This window comes from Corythoichthys intestinalis, chromosome 2, assembly GCF_030265065.1.
Source record: "Corythoichthys intestinalis isolate RoL2023-P3 chromosome 2, ASM3026506v1, whole genome shotgun sequence".
NCBI lineage: Eukaryota > Metazoa > Chordata > Actinopteri > Syngnathiformes > Syngnathidae > Corythoichthys > Corythoichthys intestinalis.
In genome coordinates, this window is record NC_080396.1 from 55,922,798 (window position 1) to 55,948,866 (window position 26,069).

A 26,069-nucleotide genomic window follows, 5' to 3' on the forward strand; every position below is an offset into this window, starting at 1 on the left:
GCGCTTGTCACCACCAGTGTTGTTAGTAACGGCGTTACAAAATAACGGCGTTACTAACGGCGTTATTTTTTTCAGTAGTGGGTAATCTAATTAATTACTTTTCTCATCTTGGCAACGCCGTTACCGTTACTGAGGACGGAAAGGCATGCGTTACTATGCGTTACTATATTGGTCGAAAAGTCTGAGGGAGACGGACTCACCGAGACGACAGAGCAGAGCAGGAGCGGGGAGGAGGCAAGAAAGTTGTAACGCCGAGCAAACGCGATGCTAGGTAGCTCCAATAATACATGTTGTAGCCGATAGCCGACAAACTACGCCCGCATGTTATTGTAGATATGGTAGACATGGTAGATATCACTTGTACTGTATATAGATATAACTAGATGCAAAATGACAGCCGCCATCTTAAAGCAGTAGGCATTTTAGGACGGCTCTGTTGTAGAGAACCTTCCTCGCGAACCTAAGTAACTTTTTATCTAAAATACTTCTAAATCGGCAAAATCTTGACTTGAATCTATCTTTAAATGATGAAACAGTTTTCAAACTTTCATATGTCGAAAGTAGAGAGAAGGGAACTAATGCAATAATGGGAGCAATTTTAACAACTTTTAACAGTTGATTCAGGGTAAAGGGTAAATTAGGGTAAAGAATTGGGCTCGGGCCAATTGTACCAAAAACCTCCACAAAAAACTTCATATAGTGTGGCCAATGTTTTTTTTTTTTTTTTTTTTTGGAGGGAAAAAAAAAAAAGTAATTATCACCAATTACTTTGCCAAGTAACTAATTACTCTTACATTCAGGTAATTGAGTTAGTAACGCAATTACTTTTTGGGAGAAGTAATTTGTAACTATAATTAATTACTTTTTTTCAGTAAGATTAACAACACTGGTCACCACCCATTGTGCAATAAACCCATTTGAATCTGTCCTCGATGAGAGGCTTATTACATTTATTGTTTGACGGGCTGGCCGCTAATGGCTGTTTAATTACTCAATAAAACCCACCATTTAATAGATTCCTAGGTCTCCTGTGTGTTGAGCAAATGGTATTGATCTGGCTCTTCGCTGCAATTTGATCTCTTGAGAAGGACAATCAGACCAGTCAGACCTTGGTAGTGCATTTGTCACTTATTAGCGCCATTAGATGGAGGGTGGGTGAAGATGTAACATGAGGCTGTCATTGAATGGATTCACCAAAAATCACTTTTCAGGACAGCAAAAATATGGAAAAGCCCAAACAAGTGACTAAGAAGGAAGGCACAACCAAGGAGGTGAAATTTTTAACAATACACAATGAAGATTGTATTCGTCTAGTCTAGTCTAGTCTAGTCTATTCAGCTTTCAACATTTTCAATGCTGCTGATGGAGCAATGATATTGATTTGTGAAAAATATAAAATTAGACATTTCAATCTGATTAGTGTACTTGAGGAAAATGTGTCCATATTAATAACATCAACATTTTAATCTTCCAAGGTGGATATCTGATAAATTTACTCACTTCCCCGGAATTAAATATGACAGGACATGAGTTAACATGTTAGCTATCTGCTCTGTCTTTATTCCTGTCTATTCCCTTTAAATTGAATATGGATCGCCTGCTCAAGTTCATTAAAATTTATGCGTCCTGTCATCTGTGAGACCTTAACAGAGTATCTGTCGGTGGTGTACTTTAAGTTATCATGTATATTAGGTATCCCCTTGTTTCTTCACTCACAGTGCTGCCATCCTCTCTGATTCCTGGAGTGTAACAGTGTCTCAATAGGCCAGCTATTCAACATGCAGTTCCAAGTTCATTAAAAAGGAACATGCCCAAAGGCGTAGGTTTGCATAGGGACGGTAGGGACATAACACTACCAATTTTTCAGGATATTCAAATTGTCCCCACCAACTTTTAAGCAACCTTATCTGCATTATATAATGACTTCAGATATATATGTACAGTAATTTAGATTGTCTTCACATATGCTGTAAGGATAGAATTGACTCTACCATTATTAAGTGAATTGTTTTCATTATGTTCAGACATAAATTTTCCCTTTTCACTTGTTGAATGAGTCTATTTTTCCCCTCAAATGCACGTTTAATTGGCTGCACACACACACGCACTCACAGCCCCAACAGAAACACAACATGCCGCCTCCTCCGCCCCCTTTGAAGAGGAGAGATATTAGAAGCTTTTTTTTCCAGCCAGCAGCAGCCGCTGTAGGTAATATAAAAAAACGTCAATGTTGTGGAGGTGGGAGGACACACCATTAATTTTGCTACTGAAAGTCCAACCTGCATCAGAGTTAGCATAACTTTAAACTGTGTGAATTTGCTAACCTGCAAAACTCCAGTATGAAGCTGCTTTGAGAAAAGTGTCCTCCTGTATGTGTTTTGTACTGTTAACGTTAAACTGTGAGAAATGTAGTGAAATGAAGTTTACCCACTTCGCCACAATTTTCATTTTTAGCTTATTTATGTGGTCTTAAAGCACTTTAAAGGAGCTTTCTTTTTTTGTGAAGTTTGGCTGTCTTGTGGACAAAAGAAGTAGTGTTTTACCTATGGAAACCTCCTTTTTATTATTATTATTATTATTTTTTTCCCCCCGCCTAAGATGTTTTTTCAGTTATATTGAATTTCCTTATTTAGACAGATAATATTGAGTGGTCGTAAGACAAATGTTTTAGTTTTTATCATTCCTGGATAATTAAGAGATTTTTATTAAGTTTGTATTTATTGTGTGTGTTAATGCAATTTTTTAAAGTTATGTTCGAATATTGCAATTTAAATTTGCTAATAAAATCCAGATATTTATTCTACAGGTTTTCAAAATGTTTTTTTAATAGGTTTGAATTCAACGGTGTATCACCTGAACCAATACATATGAAAGTTATTATAAGTCAATACAGATTTATTTTGCATTGATCATTTAGCCTATCAATTAATTAGGTTCAAATTTAGCCCTTACCTCCGTTCACCCAATCTGTTTGGTCTTACTAATGTCCCATCCCCAGCAAAAAGTGTACATGCAGGTTATGCTGTTAGATCATCCCTACCAATGTTGAGACCAAACCTATGCCCTTAAACATGCCTACTCTTTTGTCAAAAGAACTGCCATTATGTTTTGTGGAAAACATAATTTCATTTTAATTGATAGTTGGCTTGTTTGGAGACAGCATGATACGGTATATATTGTCAGATCGGTTTCACAATCAAGAGATCCTGGGTTCAAATATCAGTCGGTCATTTCTGCGTACGTTTCTCCGGTTACGACAGCAGGGAGAGGCTCCAGTCCGACTGCCACCCTTTGAGGTAATCGGTATAGAAAATGGAGGAAGGATAAGAAAAGTTTTTCAGAAAGGGTTGTACACGTGACGTAAATGCATTGTGGCAATCAAGCTTAATGAATTGTAGTTAAATGTCAAAAAGTCAACCCACTCTATTTTCAAGCGATAGGAACCGAGCCAGATTGTAATAGCGCATTTCCAAGTTAAGGAATTTGCGATGTAGAGATAATTATGTAATTGCCTATGTTAATAGTTTAAAGTGTTTCAAATGTTACATTAAATGTTGAACCCTTGCAAATTCTGCAAAATTATTATTTTCCCAGCTATGTACACAGCTTGTTAGTTTTGTAATAGTGCGCTATACTGTATGTGGCCGTGGATTCTTACTTACATATTTTTCCTTTCCTTCTATTATGTATATTTGGAGTTCTGCGCTTGCAGTTCTAGTAACATAGGACAGAGAAGTGCTTTGGATATCTAAGAAACTCACCATGAGACTTCTCCATACCTCCGCGAGTGCAATGCGAGACCTAATAAACTCTAGCCGGTAACTTAGCATATCCTTCGGCAATCCTATACTCCAACGTCAACTTTAACATTCGATGTACATTATCCTCAAATCAGAATTTTACCACGTCATTAAAAATTGTGAGTAGGTGGGTGTTTCTGCTGATAATGGGGTGTAGGGTCTGAAAAAAGGTCAAATGACGGTGAATTTTCAGAATCGCAATGGTGCTCAACAGTAAATGTGCGGGGGTCGTTTGAATCCTAAAGCAGCTGTCCACCCAACACATATTTTTTTTTATAGGGGTATAAAAATGGTCACCCTAATTTATCCGAAAAGCAAGCTTGCTCTGTGTCCTTAATATTTTTTGTTCTGGTTCTTTGTGATCCACTTTCTCTTGATGTGTACATCAATTGAGTGCAGGCTTTTTTGCAAAGGCTTGAGTCACTCTGGTGGCTTTGTGGACCAGAATTAGGCCTTGTAAAGGGACAATAAAAGCGACATTGTCCTGTGAAGAGTGTACGGCTCCTTTTTGTCGATAAATGGATTTTCATGCTCATCAAGAATGAATAACTGTGGAGAATGTGGAATTATCGTCTAGTCACACCAACCTTGTGTGGTCTTTTGAGGGATGGTTTTGGAATATTGTGTTTTTATATTCCTATTTTATGTTGTGTATTATTGTATTATCATCTAATATGCATTGTCCGTTAATTACAATGTCACTACGGCTTTGTGTCTTGATGGTACTTCCATAATCTAGGCTCCAAAGTCTAATATGTGTTTTTCCAGTGCATTGATTAGGTTAAAGATTAGATCTTCACTAACCACTAGTGTACAGGATTTAACATGTTGTGATATGATAAGCGATGACTTGCCATCGCTTTCAAATGGGTGTCCAATACAAGAGCACGTCCGCCCATACCCATTACACAACATAGACTCTTATACTGAGGCTGCTTCAGTATACCCACGCATTTGCAATCATGATTTATTTAAGGTGGAAAACACTCAGGTGTCTTGAAGCTCTGAAACCCCCAATTTGGCCAAATTTCCAAATTGTTCGACATGCATGTGTGATACATCATTGGAAAGCTTAAAATCTCAATTTTCTGGGTGAAGAAAATTTTTGAACAGGAGGGCATTTTTAAAAAAAACAAAACAAAAAATCCTTTTAAACAGCGAAACCCTATCTGGAGGTATGAGCACGCGAGAGCAGAATTAAAGACCCCACGACTTTAACGAGATATTATCGCGTACATACTTTGTTTCGATCCAAAAACTCCATGTAGCATGTATCACTGAGTGTCAAGAAACAGCTGTGAATGGCCACAGCTGGATTTTGGGGGGATTTTCTGGGTGAAACATGATAATATAACAAGGGTCGCCATGCAGAAATAACAGACATCAAGGAATGGTCATGATCTTTTTCAGATATTTACCCTTTTAAACATTTTTTTTCAAATTTTTTTGTTTATTTGGATTGATTATTTATCATCTAACATATCGGAGAAATGCGACAGCAACAACAACAAAAAAAATACTATTAAGCGATAGTTATGAGGTAGGTATCCACGACTTTATTCACAGACACCATTTTTTTCATTGTGACGTAATTTGTTTACAAGTTTAAAATATGCGAGTGAATAATTTTTTAATCTTTTTTTTTTTTTTAAACGAAATATTAGACATCAATTAATTATTCTAAGCTAAACATGGTAGACATTTTGAATAGTAAATATAATTAATTACCTTCGTTTTATGGCTGGATTGAAACAAAAGCGGTTGCGTGACATCTGTAAACAGGGATTCCCATGGTAAAACAGACAAATTAAAAATAGTTTGGGGGCTTAATGCGCCATGAATCTGCTATGACAGCATATAAACATATTGTTCTGTCAAACACTACAGTTGTTTGGCTTAAAATACAGCAGTTTCTTTTAAAGAGGAGTGCAAGAGCAGAAACTGCTTTTTCAGTCTTGTCTGTGTTTTCCGCCATAAACAAATTAGTTATTAACAATGGGTGGAAAATTGGAAAGGTTTTGGGTTTGAATCTCTGCGATGTGATGTCATTGCGACCACCTTATCATTTGACATTTTCCCTCCCTTCTACAGATTCTCAGAGAGTGCTCTTTTATTCATGTGTGGAAACTGACAGGATTTTTGTCTGGTGAATATTTTGTACTATTTGAGCCAGTGCTGTGTGCATCTGTACTGGGTAATGGGAGAGGTATTCATGAACACCAATATTTACCGCAGTCATTTTACATGTCGCTTATTCAAATTGAATAATAAATAAATTTGATAAATTATAGCTGCGGCTTCTGCTTAGACAACCTTTTCCTTTAAATACCAATTTACATAATGTGCCTAATGTTTTATTTTGCAGCTGAATGCGGAAGTAGAATCGGATCAGTTATTGTAGTGTACCAAAATCATCTATACATAAACTTGTATTAAAGGGAATGGTCTCCTTGTTCCAATTGCAACCCCATTCTACTTCTGTATTATTTGCATTCAGCACTCATTTTCAGAATCTATCAAATAGCTAACCTGGCTTCCAAACTTACAAACTGTAATGTGGCTATTTTTGCACTACGTGTGAGTAGAAATATTGATACTGCAGGATATCGCTTCCTTGGCCTTGGTTCCTAAATGTCAGATTATACTATAGTTAGAAATGTTGGCATTGTTTTGCAAAGTAAAAGCAGATGTTTGCAGATGTTTTAATTTGATCAAACACAAAAATTTTGCTTTCATGGAGGATATACAATATAAAGTACTTATGAAAACTTAAAATTTAAGGGGTTGCACAATTGTAACTTAAACCAGGTATTAAATGATTTATTAGTTCTCAAAATAGTTTGTGAATAATTTAATTAGCTGGGTGGACGCTATAGACTGTATCTGTTCGGTCTGTTTGATTGTCAAGAATCATATCATTTCCGAACTGCATCAAACCGTTATGTCTTTGTGGCGGAAAACACACAGGTGACTAGAAGTTCCACCCTGACACCCCCAATTTGACCAAATTTCAAAATTGTCCTATATACATGTGTGATAAATAATTGGAAAGCATAAAATCTGTATTTTCTGGGGGACAAATTTTTTTGAAAAGGAGGGCATTTTTTGACACCTTAAAAGTAAGTCAAATCAGGTGAGTGAAAAATATGTTGAAACCTTTGAAATTTTCTTTTAAGTTTCTCATTTAAAAAAAGGTTTTGAACACCCATCCTAGTACATAATAAATAACAATACTTCAAGATGATCCTCCTTTTTTCTACTCAAGTCCTTGATAATCAATATGCATGCACTAAGACATGTGTGTGGATGTACAATAATAAAGGAAATTGGTATGTGAGTAAATGTAGATTTAATGTAGCCCTGTGCTTTATTTTTGTATTCAAACATGGCTGAATGGGAAGTTAGCTGTATAGTTAATGATAAATTCACTGCATACATTTTTTGATTTAGCTTGATTTTATCTGTGCAAAGAAAAACATTTCCAGGGGAATTTTAGGAGTTAAATTCCAATACCATAATATTTTGATTTTTGCAGTCCACTTTTAAAATATTCAACTATGATTTAAGAATGTGAATGCGAGATACTGAGAATAAAAGGCTCCAAATGCATAAAGGGAATTAAATGTGAGTCAATTAAATGAATTAAATGTAAGTACATAACACTATCTTTTTCTTGTATTTAGCCTTGAAGCCTAGGACCTAGGCTTTATGATTTAAGCATCTAATGTATCTAATACAGCGATTATCATCCCATACTAAGCAATCCAAATGCAACAATGGTCAAAAAGATACGGGACAGCACGCTAGTCAGTTAGCCTGCTGTGTCCATAATTCTCGCACTAACATTCAACTGCAGTGTACGTCTTTTTGTCATAACACTTTGTGTAATGACAATAAAGGCATTCTATTCTATTCTATTCTTTCCGCTAACTCGAGGTACGAGCATGAGCGAGCATCATTAAAGATACGCTGATTTTAACGAGATATTATCACGTACTTACCTTGTTTTGATCCAAATACTACATGAAGCATTTATCACCCAGTGTCAAGACAGAGCTGTGAATGACCACAGCCGGACTTTGTTTGGATTTTATAGGTGAAACATGATAATATAACAACGGTCGCGACGCAGAAGTCACGGACAGGAAGGAGTGGTCGAGATTTTCTTTTTCAAATATTTACCCTTTTAAACTTTTTTTTTTCTTCGTTTGGATCGATTATCATCTAAAATATAGAGGTAAATGCGACGGTAACATAAGAAAAATACAATGAAGCGATAATTATGAGGTAGATAATCGTGACCTATTTACAGACACTACTTTTTTCATTGTGACGTAATTTGTTTAAAAGTTTAAACTCCTCGAGTGAATCCTTTTTTAGAGTCGTTTTATATTTACTTTTTTTTTAAACTAAATATTAGACATTAATGAATGATTCTAAGGTAAAATTGATAGACCTTTGGAATTATTTTTATGGCTGGGTTGAAACACAAGAGGTGTGCAGTGTCTGTAAATGGGGGTCTCCAAGGGTAAAACGGACATATTAAAAATATTCCAGGGGCATAGTGCGCCATGAAACTGATATGGCAACACATAGACGTATTGTTCTATCAAACACAACAGTTCTTTTGCCTTAAAATACAGCAGTTTATTTTAAAGAGGGGTGCAAGAGCAGAAACTGCTTCTTCAGCCTTGTGTGTTTTCCGCCATGTACATTATCATTATTATTTCTTACTGTATTTATCATTTTTGTATTATTTATTTATCATTATTTATTGTTTGATGTATTTTAATTAACTTGGAATGCAAGAATAGAAGAAATTCTTAAATCTTAATCTAAAAAAAAAAAAATTGTGTCAAGGGGCTAAAGCTAGTATTACTATTAGTAGTAAAGCTAGTAAAATTCTGTATCGAATCGACTTCATGTCAGAGATGACCAACTTTAATGGATGCGATGGATGCCAACCATACAATGTAAACTTTTGTTAGATCACAATGAAATTTGGTTGATATATTCAACTTGTGTATACGCATCCAGCCTCAGAGCCTGATTTGATTTAAATTGCTGATTGATTAAATTAAGTGTGGATTTGGAATTGAATTTATTCGTTATTCGTGAACGAATCACATTGAAATTTGATTGTATATTCTGGACATATATACGCCTCGATCCTTGGAACTTGGTTTAAACAAAAAAATGTCGCAGGATGGATTAATTAATTACAGAATTATTGTTGCCTGTAGGGTAGGAGCTAGTCAGTAGAGCGCATGTGGACTCTTGGTCACATTGCTCAGCCTGTTGTAGCATATTTGTGCTTGTTGAATAAATCTATTGAACTTTCCAAATATTCCCCCCAAATTTCGACATACTTTGGGCCTTCTCCTTTTGGAAAAAGAACTTAGCTTTTAGCTTCTTTTAGAATCTGCTACATGAATTTAGGTCAGGCTCACGTCATCAACATTCCTCCCAGACCACACATCGAGGTGTGGCATAGTTGTTTACCTCTTAAAGCTATACACTAACATGATTATAAAAGATTTTCAACAGTTGGAGGAATAAAATCATGAAAGGTGGCGGGCCCCCGTGTTCATCAGTTGTGGATGTGATTACAGAGATCGATGGCAAGACAATGACACCATGTGGATGGCTAACACCTGAGGAGACTATGTGCATGTGCCCATATGCCTCTGTGTGTGTGCGTGGTAATGGGAGATCAGACGTAGCCTGTTAGTCGCATCTGCTGTCAGCCACTTGCTGTAACTCCGTTAAGGATGTTATTGATTGCTCATTACGGGCCTGTTCCCTGAAAGTCGAGCGTCCCTGATGATCACATTAAACCCCCCCGCCCTCCCCCAATATCGGACCCCCTTCTGAGATACCTTCTGCTCATCAGCTCACATCTAGTTTCCCCTCCGAGATCTGATATCAAGCAGCCTGACATTCTTTTATTGTCCCCTTTTTTGATTGTCTCAAAATAACAATCTTTGTTTAGTTTTAAAACATACAAAGAAATGGATGTTTTTTTCACCCCTTGCATGTAAATCAATGAACATGGATGAGTACCATTTTAAATTAAAGTGTGTTTCATTTTTATTCACCCAAAGTGGTGTTTAATGTGAGCTTTGTGATATGTGTTTTGTTGTCTCTGTGACGAACAAAGAACAGCAGACAGTGAAGAAGTTATTGAATCTTATTGTTTTTGTTTTTGTTTTTTTCTTTTAATCAATTGGAGCATTCAAACATGTTCACATTTTATGTGTTTGTAACAGTACGGAAAATGTAACTTGGCATGGACCGAATGAGAAGAATACAACAACGACAAGTATTTTTTTTCTTTAATTTCACTTGTATGACTAGAACTGGCTATGTTTTTAATATATAAATCTTCGCACTGAGCTGCGGCCATTTATGGATTAATTAATTTTTACATACAGTAAATGACCTTCATATTTTCCCATTTAAAATATTTTTTAAAAATTACATTACCATTTCATTTTGTTCTGCGGGCCAGCATATCACAATGATGTTGCCACTTAGTTGTCACTGAAAGTCTTTAACCGTTAGGGCGAGCGTTCCATTTTGACAGCACTCTTGAGTTTCCTTGGGTATCCGGACGTGCTTCGTGTGTATTCTATTCAGTCAGTTTATGCGAAAACTAGTTAATTTCAGGTACATAAACACTTTGCCACTTCACATAAGCACTATCCACATGTTTTCAGCAGGTGTAGTCATTAACAATTCACACCTGTAGGGTGAATCCTGTAGCAAAAAATAGATTTATATCAAAGTTTTGATCTATGCAAGTAAGTCCATTTTAATTTCTCACACAGTCACACATTCTTACCCTTCTGTTGGTCTGGAGGCACTCTCAGAAGTCTCCAGTGACACCCCAAAAAATCAATGTGTGAAGATTGGATACAGGTACAGTCAAGTATGCTTTTATTTTATTTATTTAGTTATTTATTTTACACATATACTGTATTTAGACAGAATAATGTCAGAGATCTTTAGAAAGATGTGGAAACAACTTCGAACAAAATTGGGAAAAGCAGTACATAAAATGGACGGATATGTCTCCTTCAATGTTTTCTGCCTATAGGTCTTGCGCCATCACACTTGGAAAGTGATCTATTAATAAATGTCTGTGCCGTCAACATTTCTAGTCCTAAAACCCAACTACATGGCAATAATCCCCCACTCGCAGGCGCGTCTTCATTGTTCATGATGTACTTTTTGCCGAGACAAATAACAAGAGATCAGGGGGCCGCCAAGTGACCTCCTGAATGGATGTTTTGGGATTAGTCCCGTCCAACACTTCCCTCCAAGTGGCCAATAGATTGGTACTTCCAGAAATGAGTCACTTGAAAAATGATCATCGGGCCGCCGTCGCCATGTATTGTATGATAATGGATAACCATTACAACCCACACTCCACACACAAACACGCACACAGCTCCTCACCATCACTTGAAATATGAGGCATACCATACGCTTTGTGAGCACTTAATGTCCAAAAGCGGCACATTTGTAGAGATTTACAAGATCGGCGATGTGAAGGTGACGGTGGCATGAAAGGTAGGGTTAAAAACGACAGTGCGTCAATAATTATCTCATTTTATTTACGGAGATGGACGCCTTTAGATGAGGTTATAGAGGCCGTCTCTATTTTCTGCCTTCTTCTGTAGCCCTGTCCTCTCATTTCTGGTTCTATTTTCATTGGTCGCAGGATCAATGTAATTTCTTAAAGGATTAGGCCTCCGCTCATAAAATCTATTTTAATTACCCAACACATAAATAAACAAAGTGGTTCCCAGGTATGGATTTACCTCTTGGAGAGCGTATTGGCGGCGCGTGCCCCCTAACCGGTTAACCTCTGAGCTGCACTGAGAGAAGCATTGATATTAGCTTCGTTGACCCACATCATTCTGTTTGCAGAAAGCAACTTTTCTGTGATGGGATTTAGCACTATTAACTCAAGGTTGCATCTTCTGGAGTTGATCAGCAGTTCCATCATCTTTAGGGAAATAAACATCAAGGTACACGTACATTAGTGCCTTAAATGTGAGATCATATGAAAATGCTAACCTCCACTACTGCTCATAGGGCAGACGGGTCATTTTGAAAATTAAAAAATGACAACAATCAAACTTAAATATGAGACAAAATACCAATTTACCATTTTAATGCATTGCATGACCAAGCTAAAAAAAATGCAAACGCAGTTTACAGCAGCATTTAAACGGTCTCAACTAGCCAATACCTTAGAGCTTTGATAGTGTCATAATCAATGTTCTGTCTAAGCTGCACGCGTGCGCAATCGCGCACTGCTTGAATATACTCTGCGCACAAAATAAAATTCAACATAAACGTATTGTAGCGTCACTACTACTTTCAACGCCGCATTATGAGTGTGTTCAATACAGAAATGCGACGCTCCTATAGGTGCGTTCGATACGGTAATGAAACTCGGACAAATGTCGGCGCCACTGTAATGTGTCAGCGCGACACTCCTATTGGTGCGTTCGATACGGCAACACGACGCTTCCATTGGTGGTGAAAAGAAAGCTAGACTCCTGCGCTAATTTACTGAAGGAACATTCCGCTGCCAATCTTTGCAAACGCTACAGTATTAATTAATATCTAATTTTAGAACTGATATAATCTAGTTAATCAAACCAACTGATCACATTAGAAAATAAAATTATCACCAGGATCACCGTAAGAGCTTTGCCTCTTCCAGAGGGGCCGCTAGACTAGATCAACACTTTCACAGTTCGCCGTCACCCATTTTGGCCCGCCTTCAAGTTACAAATATTGCAAAACACATGGAACAGGAAATACATTTACTATTTACTTACGTTTCATCATGGATGGGCAGGTAGAAAAGGTCTAAGACACATTCTGTCTGTCATGTTAGCTGCACAACAACTGCACGCCGCTGTTTGTTTACGTCTTTGCCGTGTAGTAAAGCATTATTTTTCATTACAGTATATTCGTGTTGACCATATGGCAATTACGCGTTCCTCCGACGTCGGCCAGTTTGTCCGGCGCTACTCTCCAGCTGCTTCCCCGGCGAGCTCTCCTGTCCGTAGTAGCAGGGGAACGAGCTGTAACTTGCTCTTTGCCGGGCGGATTGCCGATCGGCGAAGACAATCGACAACCTCGCGGCAGTGTGACATGATCCGGGCTAGTTTTGTGTGATTTTTGCTTGGAAAAGCGAAAGTAAGACTTTGAGACGTCACTCGATTCGGGTTAGCATGTCGGCTATCTGTCAAACCTCTTGGCTTGTTTACATTCTCCGAAGCCGGGGGGCAGGGAAATGTTAAAAACCTGACTAACAACGGCAGCATAATATAGCGTTCAGGAGGTTCGACAGTAAAGGTGAAGTCGACAGTTTTGACCATTATGGAGTAATTTTGCCATGTTGTACTAAATAAATGCATTTTTATTATTTCATATTCCATTGAGCACAAGATTGTTATTTGTTATGACCATACCATTTATTTAGCAATTGGGAAAAATAGTTCGATAAAAAGAAAATCCTTTAAAAACATTGGAGTAGAGGGACTGAAACAATGACATCTTGCGGCTCTCTTCATCGCATTTTCTTCGTTATGAATAATTCCCCCTCAATGGGCTGCATACTAAATCAGATGAAACCATTCTCCCGCTGACGTCATCCACCTGTTGGGGACGCTAGAGCCCTATAATGGTAGGCGTGGCTAGACGGTGGATTGAAACACGAATTTCTCGTTATCTGCGCTTTGCCAAATTGTTGTACATAGTGGAATCGTCTCAAAATATGATTTTAATTCACATAATAATGCTATTTAAATAAAATAAAATATCTTGTTAAAATCAGCGTGTCTTTAATGATGCTCGCTCATACTCGCACCTCGGGTTAACGGAAAGCCACAAAAAGACGTACATTGCAGTCGAACGCGAGTGGGAGAATTTTGGACACAACAGGCTAACTGACAAGCATGCTATCCATTATCTTTTCGACCCTTGTTGCCATCTGGATTGCTTGTTATGGGATGGTTTCGATGTATTAGATCCATTAGATGCTTAAATCATAAAGCTTCGGTCCTAGGCTTCAAGGCTAAATACAAGAAAAAGATAGTGTTATGTACTCACATTTAATTTGTTCCCTTTATGAATATGGAGCCTTTTATTCTCTGGATCTCGCATTCATATTCTTTAATCATAATTGAAAAAATATTCTTAAAAGGCCACTGCAAAAATGAAAATATTATGGTATTGGAATTTAACTCCTAAAATTCCCTCTGAAAATGTTTTTCTTTGCACAGATAAAAATCCAATCAAATAATGTATGCAGTAAAGTTATCATTAACTATACAGCTAACTCCCCATTCAGCCATGTTTATTTACAAAAATAAAACGCAGGGCTAAATTACTGAATACTGATGCAGGCAAATATCTATTTTGCTACTAATGGATCTCAGTGCCGCATTCGACACAGTTGATCACAACATATTACTCAGCAGATTGGAACAGTTGGTAGGGCTCACTGACACTGTTCTTCAGTGGTTCACATCTTATTTACATGATAGGGATTTCTTTGTGTCAATCGGAAACCATCAGTCAGAACGAACCAAATTCACGTGTGGAGTCCCTCAAAGGTCCATTCTTGGACCACTCTTATTTAACATGCTTCCCAGTATGACATCTCCTATCACACCTTTTTTAGATGACACACAACTCTACATTTCTGTGTCCCCACATGATTATAGTCCCTTAGTTTCCCTGAGTAAATGCATTCATCAAATCAATCAATGGATGTGCCGCAATTTTCAGAAGTGATCATTTTTGGGCCAAAAAAGGAAAGGTCGAAGATAGGCACGCACCTTAGCACAAAGTAACTTACAGCTTACAAATCAAGTCAGAAATCTTGGCGTAATTATTGACTCAGATCTAAACTTTGAGAGCCATCTAAAGTCCGTCACTAAATCTGCTTATTACCACCTTAAAAATATAGCCAGAATTAAGGGGCTTGTGACTCAACAAGACATGGAAAAATTTATACATACATTCATTTTCAGTAGCTTGGACTATTGCAACGGTATATTTACAGGTCTTGATAAAAAATCAGTCAGGAAGCTGCAGCTAGTACAGAATGCTGCTGCCAGAGTCCTTACAAATACAAGGAAATTGGAGCAGATTACACCGGTTTTGAAATCATTACACTGGCTTCCAGCGAGTCAAAGGATAGACCTTAAAATACTACTGCTCGTTTACAAAACACTTAATGGCCTTGGACCAAAATACGTGCTTGATTTGTTGGATCCCTATGAAACATCTATACCCCTAAGGTCGTCTGGAACCGGTCTCCTGTATGTTCCAAGAACAAGAACCAAGCAGGGTGAGGCAGCATTTAGTTATTATGCTCCTCACCTCTGGAACAAGTTACCTGAAGGTCTGAAGTGTGCTAAAACTGTTAGCTGCTTTAAATCAGGGCTAAAAACGCTTTTGTTTATCACAGCATATCCATAACTGTCTACATATTTCAAACCTCAAGCTGTTTGCTTTTTATTCCTTTTCTGCTTTATTTCCATTTCTGATTTCAATTTAATTAGATTTTTATGACCTTCATGTGATGTAAGCACTTTGAGTTGCCCTGTGTTGAATTGTGCTATACAAATAAATTTGCCTTGCCTCGCCTAAATTAAATTTACATTTACTCACGCACCAATTTCCTTTATTACTGTACATTTACCCATATTAGTGCATGCATAATGATTATCAAAGACTTGAGTAGACGAAGGGGGGTCATCTTGAAGTGTTCGTTATTTATTATGTACCAGAATGGGTGTCCAAAACCTTTTTTTTTTTTTTTAAATGAGAAACTTTAAAGAAAATTTCAAAGGTATCAAAAATGTCTATTTTTCACTCACCTGATTTGCCATACTTTTTAGGTTTCAAAAAATGCCTTACTGTTCAAAAGTTTTCTTCCCCCCAAAATAGAGATTTTAAGCTTTCCAATGATGTATCACACATGCATATAGGACAATTTTGAAATTTGGACGAATTAGGGGTCTTGTCATGTTTTGTTAAGTCTCTTCATGTCACCTGAGTGTCAAAAAAAAAAAAAAAAAAATCTTGATTCCCAAATCAATGTATCGCTGATTGATTTCTCAAAAGTTTGTTTATTGAAACATGTATTTTAAGCAGTTTTATTTCTCTGTTTGCTTTCAAATGTCATTAAATCTCGTTCCCCTTAAAGAATCGTACAATATGTATAATTTTGGGTATTGTGTATGGTATACAAAATATTTAGGGGGAAAAAATGTCTTAATTTTTCTACATGATGCCTTCTGACTTTATTTACTGGTAATCTAATGAAAAAAAAGTACTAAACCACTGTAACTTCCCTTTTCAATTTTTAAAAATAAGATAGCGTATTTGCTTCAGCTGGCCAAACTTTTCCAGTGTTTGTTTACATCCTGGGGATATTTAGGGTTGCCTTTAAGGGAAGGAACTATTCATCAATCCAGGCAATTCACCATGCTGCAATCATCAAAGGAAATGGAGTAGTTGACAGACACAACAGCAACCCACCTCACCTACTATTTGCAAACATACACTCACACACTTAAGGCACGATTCCTCTCAATATCATCACGGAACGACAAACAAAGCCATGCAGAATTTCCTTGATCGTGAGCATTTGTTTAACTGCGCCCTACCCATTTAACCCACCTTTTCACGTGCCTGTCTTGTCCAAGCAAATTTAGATGGTGTCTTAAATCTTTTGTTGTGATTCTACTGCTGGCAGGCTTTGACAGTGTGAGTGTTTTAATCATGTTTGCGACTAAAAATAGATGTTTGCCACTTGTAAAATGTGTTTGATAGCAGAAGAAAGTATAATTGAAAGTGACACAAATTTTTGTATTTGTTAATATTCATATGTGTTGAATGAGGGAGATTCATTGAAATGAATTGAGAAAAAAAGTCTCAAACTTATGTTTCACATCAAACAGATAATAAGAAGACCTAAGTAAGTGTTATTAGGGTCTGCTGAACACACTTTTATTGGTTAAACTTGTCTCTAGAGATTCTAATGCTAGATATTTTGTTTCCTCATGTGAAAGTGTCAGTTTTTAACGTGGTGCTGAATAAGAGGCATCAGCATAAAGCCAGTCAATCCAAATGTTGTGTGCAGCTGACAATAAACATTGCAGTTAAGGATGTTAATTGAAAACTAGTTGTTGTTGAGAATCTGTTTCCATTGTTTAAATTCTCCAGAATCATTTGCCATTTTTTGCAAACGATGCGCTTATCTATTCCAGTCTGCGTGAATGACGTCACCATATATTACAGAAGCGACCAATTAGGATTTTACAGTGTTTTTTTTTCTTTTTTTAGATCACACTCATAATTTATTTACTCAATCTAAACTGTTAAATTTTAATGATCTTGTAAAATACAACAATACACATCAATATTTTTATTTAAAGCATTTCATAAATTATTACCTGTACCCCTCAACTAACAATGTCTTTTTACAGTGCGTGAGCAATTTCATAATTTGAGAGGATTTGCCAACTTTTCATTACCAAAATTTCTTACGACTCGTAAAGGATTCTGTGTGTCTGTATGTGGGGTAAAACTCTGGAACATTTTGGGATTACATTAAAAGCAGTGTTATAGTATCCAAAGATTGAAATTGCTGTATAAACATCAGGTCTGGTCACAATACACAGAAAGAGGTCTCTAAATGTCTTGAGTATATACAGTATATAAATATTACATGTTATGTATAATAATTATGACATATGTGGTAGTTATATGTATTATTACTGGTGTATAAATATATATATATATTTATATATTGATGTTATTATGATTACTGCAACTATTATTATTATTATCGATATAATCATTATAATTAGTATAGTTGTTGTAGTGATGGCTGGAGTGATCATCTGATGATGATGATGACGATATTGGGAGGTGACTGCATTCTTATAGAATTTTTGGAGTGAAATAAGGGTGGGACCCCCCAAAAAAGCTCTGCTTTTTCCACTCCTTTTCGAGCTACACATGTATGTATTGTTATTATTTCTGCTATAATCATCATTACTGTTTTATTTTTTTCTCTCCATTCTTGTTGTTGTTTTTCGTTTTTATTGCTCGAAATAAATCAATTAAAAGAAAAAAAATTACATTTAGATGACCATGCGAGACAGTTTGACTGGCTCATAGGCAGTATTCGCTCCAGTCTACCGCTAGCTTCTCCTTTCAGTGTGGCAGAGAAGAGTAAAATGACCGAGAACAGGATAGACGAATGCCAATGAGCAGTGACTAAGTTTGTGGTTAAAGGCTTGCACACCTTTGCCACCCTAGATGCTCCTGATTTCATTTACGTCACAGGTGTCAAACCGATTCCAGAAAGGGCCTAGTGGGTGCTGGATTTTGTTCCAACCGATAACGCGCAGAGAGTTTAACCAATGAACTTCCAGCTGAAACAAGCAGCACCTGACAAAGTTTAACTGATTACACATGTAAAAGATCTAATTGGTGAAAAGGTGCCCTCTTCATTGGTTGGAAAGCAAACCTGCACCCACTAGGCCCTTTCTGGAATCGGTTTGACACCTGTCCATTACGTGATCAATTGTTGGCTTTGTTTCTTTTGTGTGTGCATGCTCGAAATAAAAAAGTTTCATCATCATCATCAATTGTAGGCTAAATCCAGGGGTCGCGTTAACCGAATATTTTCCGTCGTTGACCGGTTTTTTAAAACGGTGACGGAAAAAACTTAAGTCCATCCGTCATTTTGACAGGTTGCAATTCACACCCCAGACCACAGGGTGGCGGCGAGTGAGCATATTAATTAGCTATTGTCTCTCTTGATGCATTACGTCGTTGGCCTTACTCGGAAAAATGTCAAGGCAACTGAGTGTTTGCCTAGCATGGCCAGACTGTTCTCCCTGTATTTTTCAAACACTGAGAGACAAGTCTGGGACACAGCCTCTCGAGTAGGTACAAAATCAATCGACAAATCAGATTTGTTTATTTGCGTGACGTGTTCTTCACGAGCAACGTCACTCTTGCGCGCCGAAAGTCGTCTCTAGAACAACACGGATGGCGAACGGGAGAGCCGAGAATACGTTTCAATCCGCGGTAAATTCATTTTTAAATGAGCTAAAACACATCGACACGAATCATTGACAACAGTCTGTCTCGCGCTAGCCATGTTGAATAAACTCCGTTCTCCTCGTATGTTTACTTCCGCACGCAAGTCCCTCGTCCTGCCCTCGTCGCTTTGCTAATGGCACGTCTGCCCGTCGCTGATTGGTGCACTCCGCTGTCTGTTTGCCTCTTGTTAAGCTTGTTCGGACAGAATATTAATTAAAAATGAATGAAAACTAAATACTATTGAATATGTCATTATTATCATTTTAAAAATGTAAGTGACGGGTAAAAATAGATTATGACCGGATTTTTATGACACTGTCAGTCAAAATGACAGACAACGAAAAAGTCTAGCGCACCCTCTGGCTAAGTCACAGAGAATGTTAAAGTTGCATGTTTTCCTCGAAGCAGATTTTTCATCCCACTCATCCCCATTATACATTTTTTATAGAGATGACAAAGATTCTCAAGATTAGCCTGTTTGTTCTCCTTTTTTCCAAATGAAAATCAACAAGAGAATCGAATTGTTACACAAAATCAAAAATAGAATCGGAATCGTAAAAGTCTTATCAAATCCCATCTCTAGTTGCAATATATACAATATATAATGAGAGATACAAAGGTTTTTCTGCAAAAATATATAAATGTGTTGCTCTGAGGACAACTATGTAGATGAACAAAAATATTTTGGTGAGTGTGTGGAGTGCTTTGATCTGTTGACCATACACAAGCCAATATCAAGTTAAGTGTTGCGAAACTACGCTGCCTTTAAAGTCCTTCCATATACGACTATTTACAGTACTATGTGATGACTTGCATGTAAACAACATTGCTTTTGCAATAGCCTAGAAAATTGAGGGTATAACTGACATCATGAGCAATGACCAACTATCTGAAATACTTGCATTTGATTAGCTAAATCAGATGAAGAGATAATTTTTTCCCCATGTAAACGTAGTCAATGGCAGATTGTACATGGTGTCATCATAAAACTAGGGCTGTCAAAATTATCGCGTTAATGGGTGGTAATTAATTATTTAAATTAATCACGTTAAAATATTTGACGCAATTAACGCAATGCCCTGCTTAAACATTAAAATGACAGCACAGTGAAATGTGTACTTGTTGTGTTTTTCGGAGTTTTGTCGCCCTCTGCTGGCGCTTGGGTGCGACTGATTTTATAGGCTTCAGCACCCATGAGCATTGTGTAAGTAATTATTCAATGGCGGGCTACTAGTTTATTTTTTTTATTGAAAATGTTTACAAATTTTATTTAAAGGAAAACATTAAGAGGGGTTTTAATATAAAATTTCTATAACTTGTACTAACATTTATCTTTTAAGAACTACACTTCTTTCTATCCATGGATCGCTTTAACAGAATGTTAATAATGGTATTGCCATCTTGTTGATTTATTGTTATAATAGACAAATACAGCACTTATGTACCGTATGTTGAATGTATATATCCATCTTGTGTCTCATCTTTCCATTCCAACAATAATTTACAGAAAAATCTGGCATATTTTATAGATGGTTTGAGTTGCGAATAATTGCGATTAATTACGATTAATTAATTTTTAAGCTGTAATTAACTCAATTAAAAATTTTAATCGTTTGACACCCCTACAATAAACATTTTAAAATTATACTCTGCAAACATCAACTTGCATGAAGTGAACAGGAGAGCTACAGTCATTTGCCCTGTCAGTCCTAAACCACTAACTGGTAGAAGACATTTCTTCTGTTATTATTACAACCATTGTTGCTGGTGGTGAGTATTAGTAGTGTCAGTGACATTTTTCACTTGTCAACCAGAAGGGGAAAAAAGAAACGACTGCTTTCTCAAGTTTATAGGACTAAATTTAGCTGCATTGTTAACAATACCTTTGCAATCGTCTCATGATATTTTGGATTTGTCTAGCATAAAGTAAACTTGTCAAAGCTGATCTTGATGATTCCCGTGATTGGAGTTTGATGGTCACGCTGTGATGTCAAAGAGCATTGATTACCATGAATATTAGATTTTTTTTTCTTAAAGATGCTGACATGTGTCAAGTATCTTTATATTGCCACAGCGAGCTGTCATCTTTACAGCAGCCAACCACCAGCAGCCCTTACCATCTTTGAATTAGTGACAGCTCATTTCTCAGGGTCAATGCTCAAGCATCTGAGACTTTGAACTAACGTTGTTTACTTCCTTCATCTGTTGTTGTTTTTGCTTTTGACAGACTGCTTGTCATCACGGTGAGTTGAGGAGGAGCTCAAATTTGACTTCAAAGTACATTTGGATTCTTCTTTTTAGTTTTGTTTAGTGGAAAAAGTGAAGGATAGGGAGGCATTTTTTTATGATCTCTTTTAGCATTTCTAACATACGTACATATTGTCATTTATACCAGCCCAAAGTGTTCTGATGAAGAAGGTCAATACTATTGTTATTTCAGTTCTGTTTTTGATCATTTTAGAATGCTACGTACCATTGTGTCTCACACATTCCTGAACAAGCAGAAACCGCATGAGAATGATGCGACCAAAGGGACAGTTTTGCTCAAGTAACCAGGTGGCAGAATGTTGGCTTGGTGCTTAACTTAAAACAAATCATTAGGTCACCTGTTAAAGGGCTGTTTACTACACATGCATGCTAATAGACAATGAGTTCCTTGAATGGCCGATACTGAGAGTAATGAAAAATGAATGATGTGTGCATTTCAACATGCTGGGCTGACCAAAGGAAGGGAAAATTAAAAGATGGTATGGAATTTAATTTAATGCAAACTTAATTATACAGTGGTATATTAAATGACTTTGTGTGTATTTAACTTTGACCTCACCTAGTTTTGATGTTTTTCTGCACAGTATGTCATTCAAACCTGATAATTAAAAGGATTTGTTTTTCCAGGATTCCCTCTAAACTGTGTGTTGTTGCTTTTCAAACATTGTGGGGAAATTCCATTTAATGTGGTGAACATGATTTACCAACATTAGTGCCTGTACTATCAGAAGTGTTCCCAGGCTTTTTAAATTAAAAAATTTATTTTATTTTTTTTAAAGGAAACCACTGATAGAAAGACTTGTAGTTCTTAAAAGATAAACGTTATTATGAGTTAAAATAATTTGATATTAAAACCCCTCTTTATGATTTCGTTTTTATACAATTTGTAAAATTAGCTAAACTTGACGTTGCAGGGAGGTGACGTCACTGGGTTACGCTGCCGGGCTTCCAGAGTATGACTCCGGAGACATAAACAAGTCATCTGTTCAGCCGTTTGTCTGACTTGAGAGGAACATTTATGAGCATGACAGCACTGTCAATATTTCACAAAACGAGCAGCAAAAGCAAAATGAAAAAGAAAGACGGGATGAGACGAGATGAGAGTAGGACAAACCGGTGTTCTCCCAAAATGTGCTACACCGGTTAAACGTCCACAAGAGGCAAATTTGACACCCAAAGTACTACTGTGCGCTTTCAGCTTGTTTTGTTTAGATGCATACAGACATAACATACTAAAGATGCCAAAAGAAAAATAGTTAAACGTAGTAATATCAAATAAGGGTGGGTTAAATACACTACGTGACTAATGTGGTCAGCTTGCCTGGTACACCAGACTCACCGCTGTTCCAGCTATAGAATCTGGCGACTGTTCGGCGGATCAAATTCCCAGGGTGGAGCAAACCACAGCAAACAGACAGCAGAGTGGGCCAATCAGCGACGGGCGGACGTGCCGATGATAACGCGACAAGAAACTCTAGGGCAAACGAATAAACATGCAAGGAGAGTGGAGAACGGAGAAGTTTATTCAACATGACTAACGTGAGACAGACTGTTAGTTTTAGCGACTCGATGTGTTTTTGGTCATTTAAAACTGAATATACCGCAGATTGGAAAATGTTCTCGGCTCTCCCGTTCGCCATCTTTGTTGTTATGGAGACGATTTCCAACGCGCAAGTGTGACGTTGCTCTTTAAGAACATGTCATGCAAATAAACGACTCTGTTTGCACGGATGATTTCGTTCTGGCTCGAGAGGCCAAAAAGGAGATGGGTCCCAGACTCTTCTCACAGTGTTTGAAAAATACAGGGAGAATAGTCTGAAAACTGAAAGCAGCTGTTGTGGTTTAAACATAAAACACACTCCATATCCATAAGAGTAACCAAATGACAACTAAAGTAGAACATGACCTTGGATTTATGGATTTTTTTGAAGTACACATCCTGCATTTGTAGCTTAGCATTAACATTTATTTGGAATAAAAAATGTGCTACACCATTTCAGGAAATGCATTTCATTACCTGTTACAAAATCAAGAGACAATCCAGAATCATACTACCCTTGAAAAGCAAGACAATCCTGCCTGATTCATCAGTGTTAACGGCCTCAAGTCGTCCCAACAAGCGTTCGGCTCAGGAAAACGAGGCGAGAGCTGCAGACGTGAAATCACGAAGAAGCGACTATCGGGTTGAATGAAAACGGGTTCCTGTAAATGCGTCAATTTCCGAAGTTTTGTTAGAAATACACTCAATGTCCTCATTAAAGCGGAAATGTGAAGTAAGGTTGGCCAACCATGTTTTTTAATAATATCAATGGCTAAACAATTATAAGCATATTTTCGTTATTTTTTTTAACGCAACCCTTCCAGATTCTTTGTTTCACCCATAGCAACGCCCTTGACAACGAAAATGCTTTTCTTCGGCAATCTTCGGAAATTACGTCACACTGAGAAGTGCGAGGGAAGTCCACCATAGAACAGTATTGTTTGTTGCATTGCTTCTCGGTAAGATGCCACGGCGGTGTGTGGCGATGTTTTGTTCTCACTCAAACGAAAAGTTGTATGAGTGGCCAAAGGATAGCAGGGCACGTAAATGGACATCTTTCGTTCGCACGAAGCGAATGAATTTCACGCCATCATCGAGTAGTGTTCTCTGCTACAAACACTTCGGAGATGCCTGCTTCCTTAACCGGTCTGCTTATGATCAAGGATTTGCCAAAAAGTAAGCGTGATTTTTAGATAGATGACTGATGACATCGTCAAAGCTAGCGACGTTAGCCAAAAGCTAACTCGTGGCAATCCCCAATCATAGTTGTTGTTCGCTAGGTTAAGCGTGTTTAAATTGTGCTTCATCTACGATCTTGTCCGAAAGGGTTAATTAATCCACTGTCAATCGGGAAAGGGGTGTGGATGTGCATGTAAGCGGGTCGGCGTCGCGGTAATTCACGGTCGCGTTGCCGTAAGAGACACACACCGCTCGTGAGTTTGTGCACATTTATTTGTATTTGTATAATGTATTTCCACCTTCATGCTTCAAGCATTGCATTGCATTTGTACGGTTCGGCGTTTCTTTCAAGGTGATCGCTTGATAGCCTTCTACTTTGTGTTTTACGAGAGCCACTGACAGGTAACAGCTGACGAACAAGCGTGTTGATTTTAATGTCTCGCAGCGAATAAGCAAGCGCGCAGGTCACGCAGTGAATCATGGGAAATGTAGTCTCGGGACAACACTGAAGTGGTCTTTGTAATCTATTCGCTTGTGTGAAAAAACTACATTTCCTCACGCCATTAGACGCCACTTCCTGCCGAGAGCCCCAAGCTGTGTTCGTACTGTTAGCTCCATGTGTTAACAAAGAAACAAAGTTGACAGCACGTCGTGTGTTCGATACCTTTGTCAACAAAAAGCCCATAACAAGACACTATGCACGATCCGTTTAAGAGACGCTGGGACTGGAGAGCCGTGAGTAGTAGGAGGCGAGGGGAAGGTCAGCGAGAAGCAAAACTTCTCGGTCGAATGTGGCGGCAGTCCGCGATTATTTTGTTTTCTTATTGTTGCCACAATAAAGTGGAGAAAGCCATCAACGACTCATCTCCTTTTTTCCCCCAACGTTTTTATATTATTATTTTATATGCACGAGAGCTGCCGGATCTGCCAAAATGAACATGAAGTCTGATTATTATTTTTTACACAATGTCATCAGATAGACAAAAACATAAAATTATGTGCAAATGCCTGCATCTTCAAATCATGAAAATAATAACCTATATCTTACCAATCTTGTAATCTCGATGGGTCTTGTCTCCATTCCATGTCAGGTAGTCTAGGCACATTGTTTGCATCCTGATTAGCGTCTGGCTAATACATGTTAGGTCCAACATGAAATTCCAACCTCCTCTTCTTCCTCCAACTCTTCAAAAGCTTGGATCTCCTCCCTTGCGCTCGATCTATCGCTTATATCGCTGTTTGAATCATTGTTTGAAGGGCTTTGTATGGCGGCCATATGGAGCGCTGCCATCGCTGTTCTCGGTGTGACGTATCACTTCCGGGTTCGTCCCCTTTCAGGCTCGAACTTCGGAAACACGATTATTTTGTCAAATAATACAACATATAAATTATTTTTCCATGCTTTATTTGTTGGACAATGTTTAATTACTTTAATTGTGACCCTATTTGGCATGTTATGAAATTACTTCACATTTCTACTTTAAAAGAGAAAAAGACCGAAAAAAGATTTTTTGACAGGAAACTATGTTTTTGCTCTTCTACCAAACAATAAGTCATACTGTAGCTCAATGTGGATTAGTCGGTGATGATTGTGATGAGAAGAGCCACTGTCCAATTAGCAGCCTTATATCTCCTCCCATGAAAATTGTATCAATTGCAATGCATTGCATTAGTTCCGTGGAGGATATATGGAACACTCCGTCTGGCGTGCCAGATTAGAATCATGCAGCGCTTTAATGCAAACACTTCATTTAGTGAACTTTTAACATTGAACAAATGGAGTAGGAGTTTTATACTGAATCCACATTTGTTTGACTGCATGAATGAATGACCTTACCAAAGTAGTGATGGAAACAGACCATAGACCAGTATTTCAAATGTATGGCTCGTCCGTCCATCCGTCCGTCCATCCATCCAGCCATCCAACCATCCAGCCATCCATCCATCATCTGCCGCTTAATCAGGGGTCGGGTCGCAGGGGCTGCAGCTTTAACAGTGAAGCCCAGACTTCCTTCTCCCCAGCCACTTTAACCTGCTCCTCCGGCAGGATCTCAAGGCGTTCCCAGGCCAGCCGAGAGACATAGTCTCTCTAGCGTGTCTTGGGTCGTCCCCAGGGCCTCCTG

General features: G+C 37.7%; 1 protein-coding gene across 2 annotated transcripts in view; it reads left to right on the forward strand.

The window, feature by feature from the left end:
• Positions 1-26,069, forward strand: part of LOC130912400 (fidgetin-like) — a 53,635-nt gene that overhangs the window by 15,424 nt on the left and 12,142 nt on the right. Inside the window, exon 1 of one of the 2 annotated variants that reach the window (XM_057830462.1) lies at positions 19,624-19,646. The exons of the other annotated variant lie outside the window; for it this stretch is intronic. The gene's annotated coding sequence lies outside the window, so the exon portion shown is untranslated. Of the gene's footprint in view, positions 1-19,623; positions 19,647-26,069 lie in introns of those variants that run through there. 2 annotated transcript variants of the gene reach the window in all.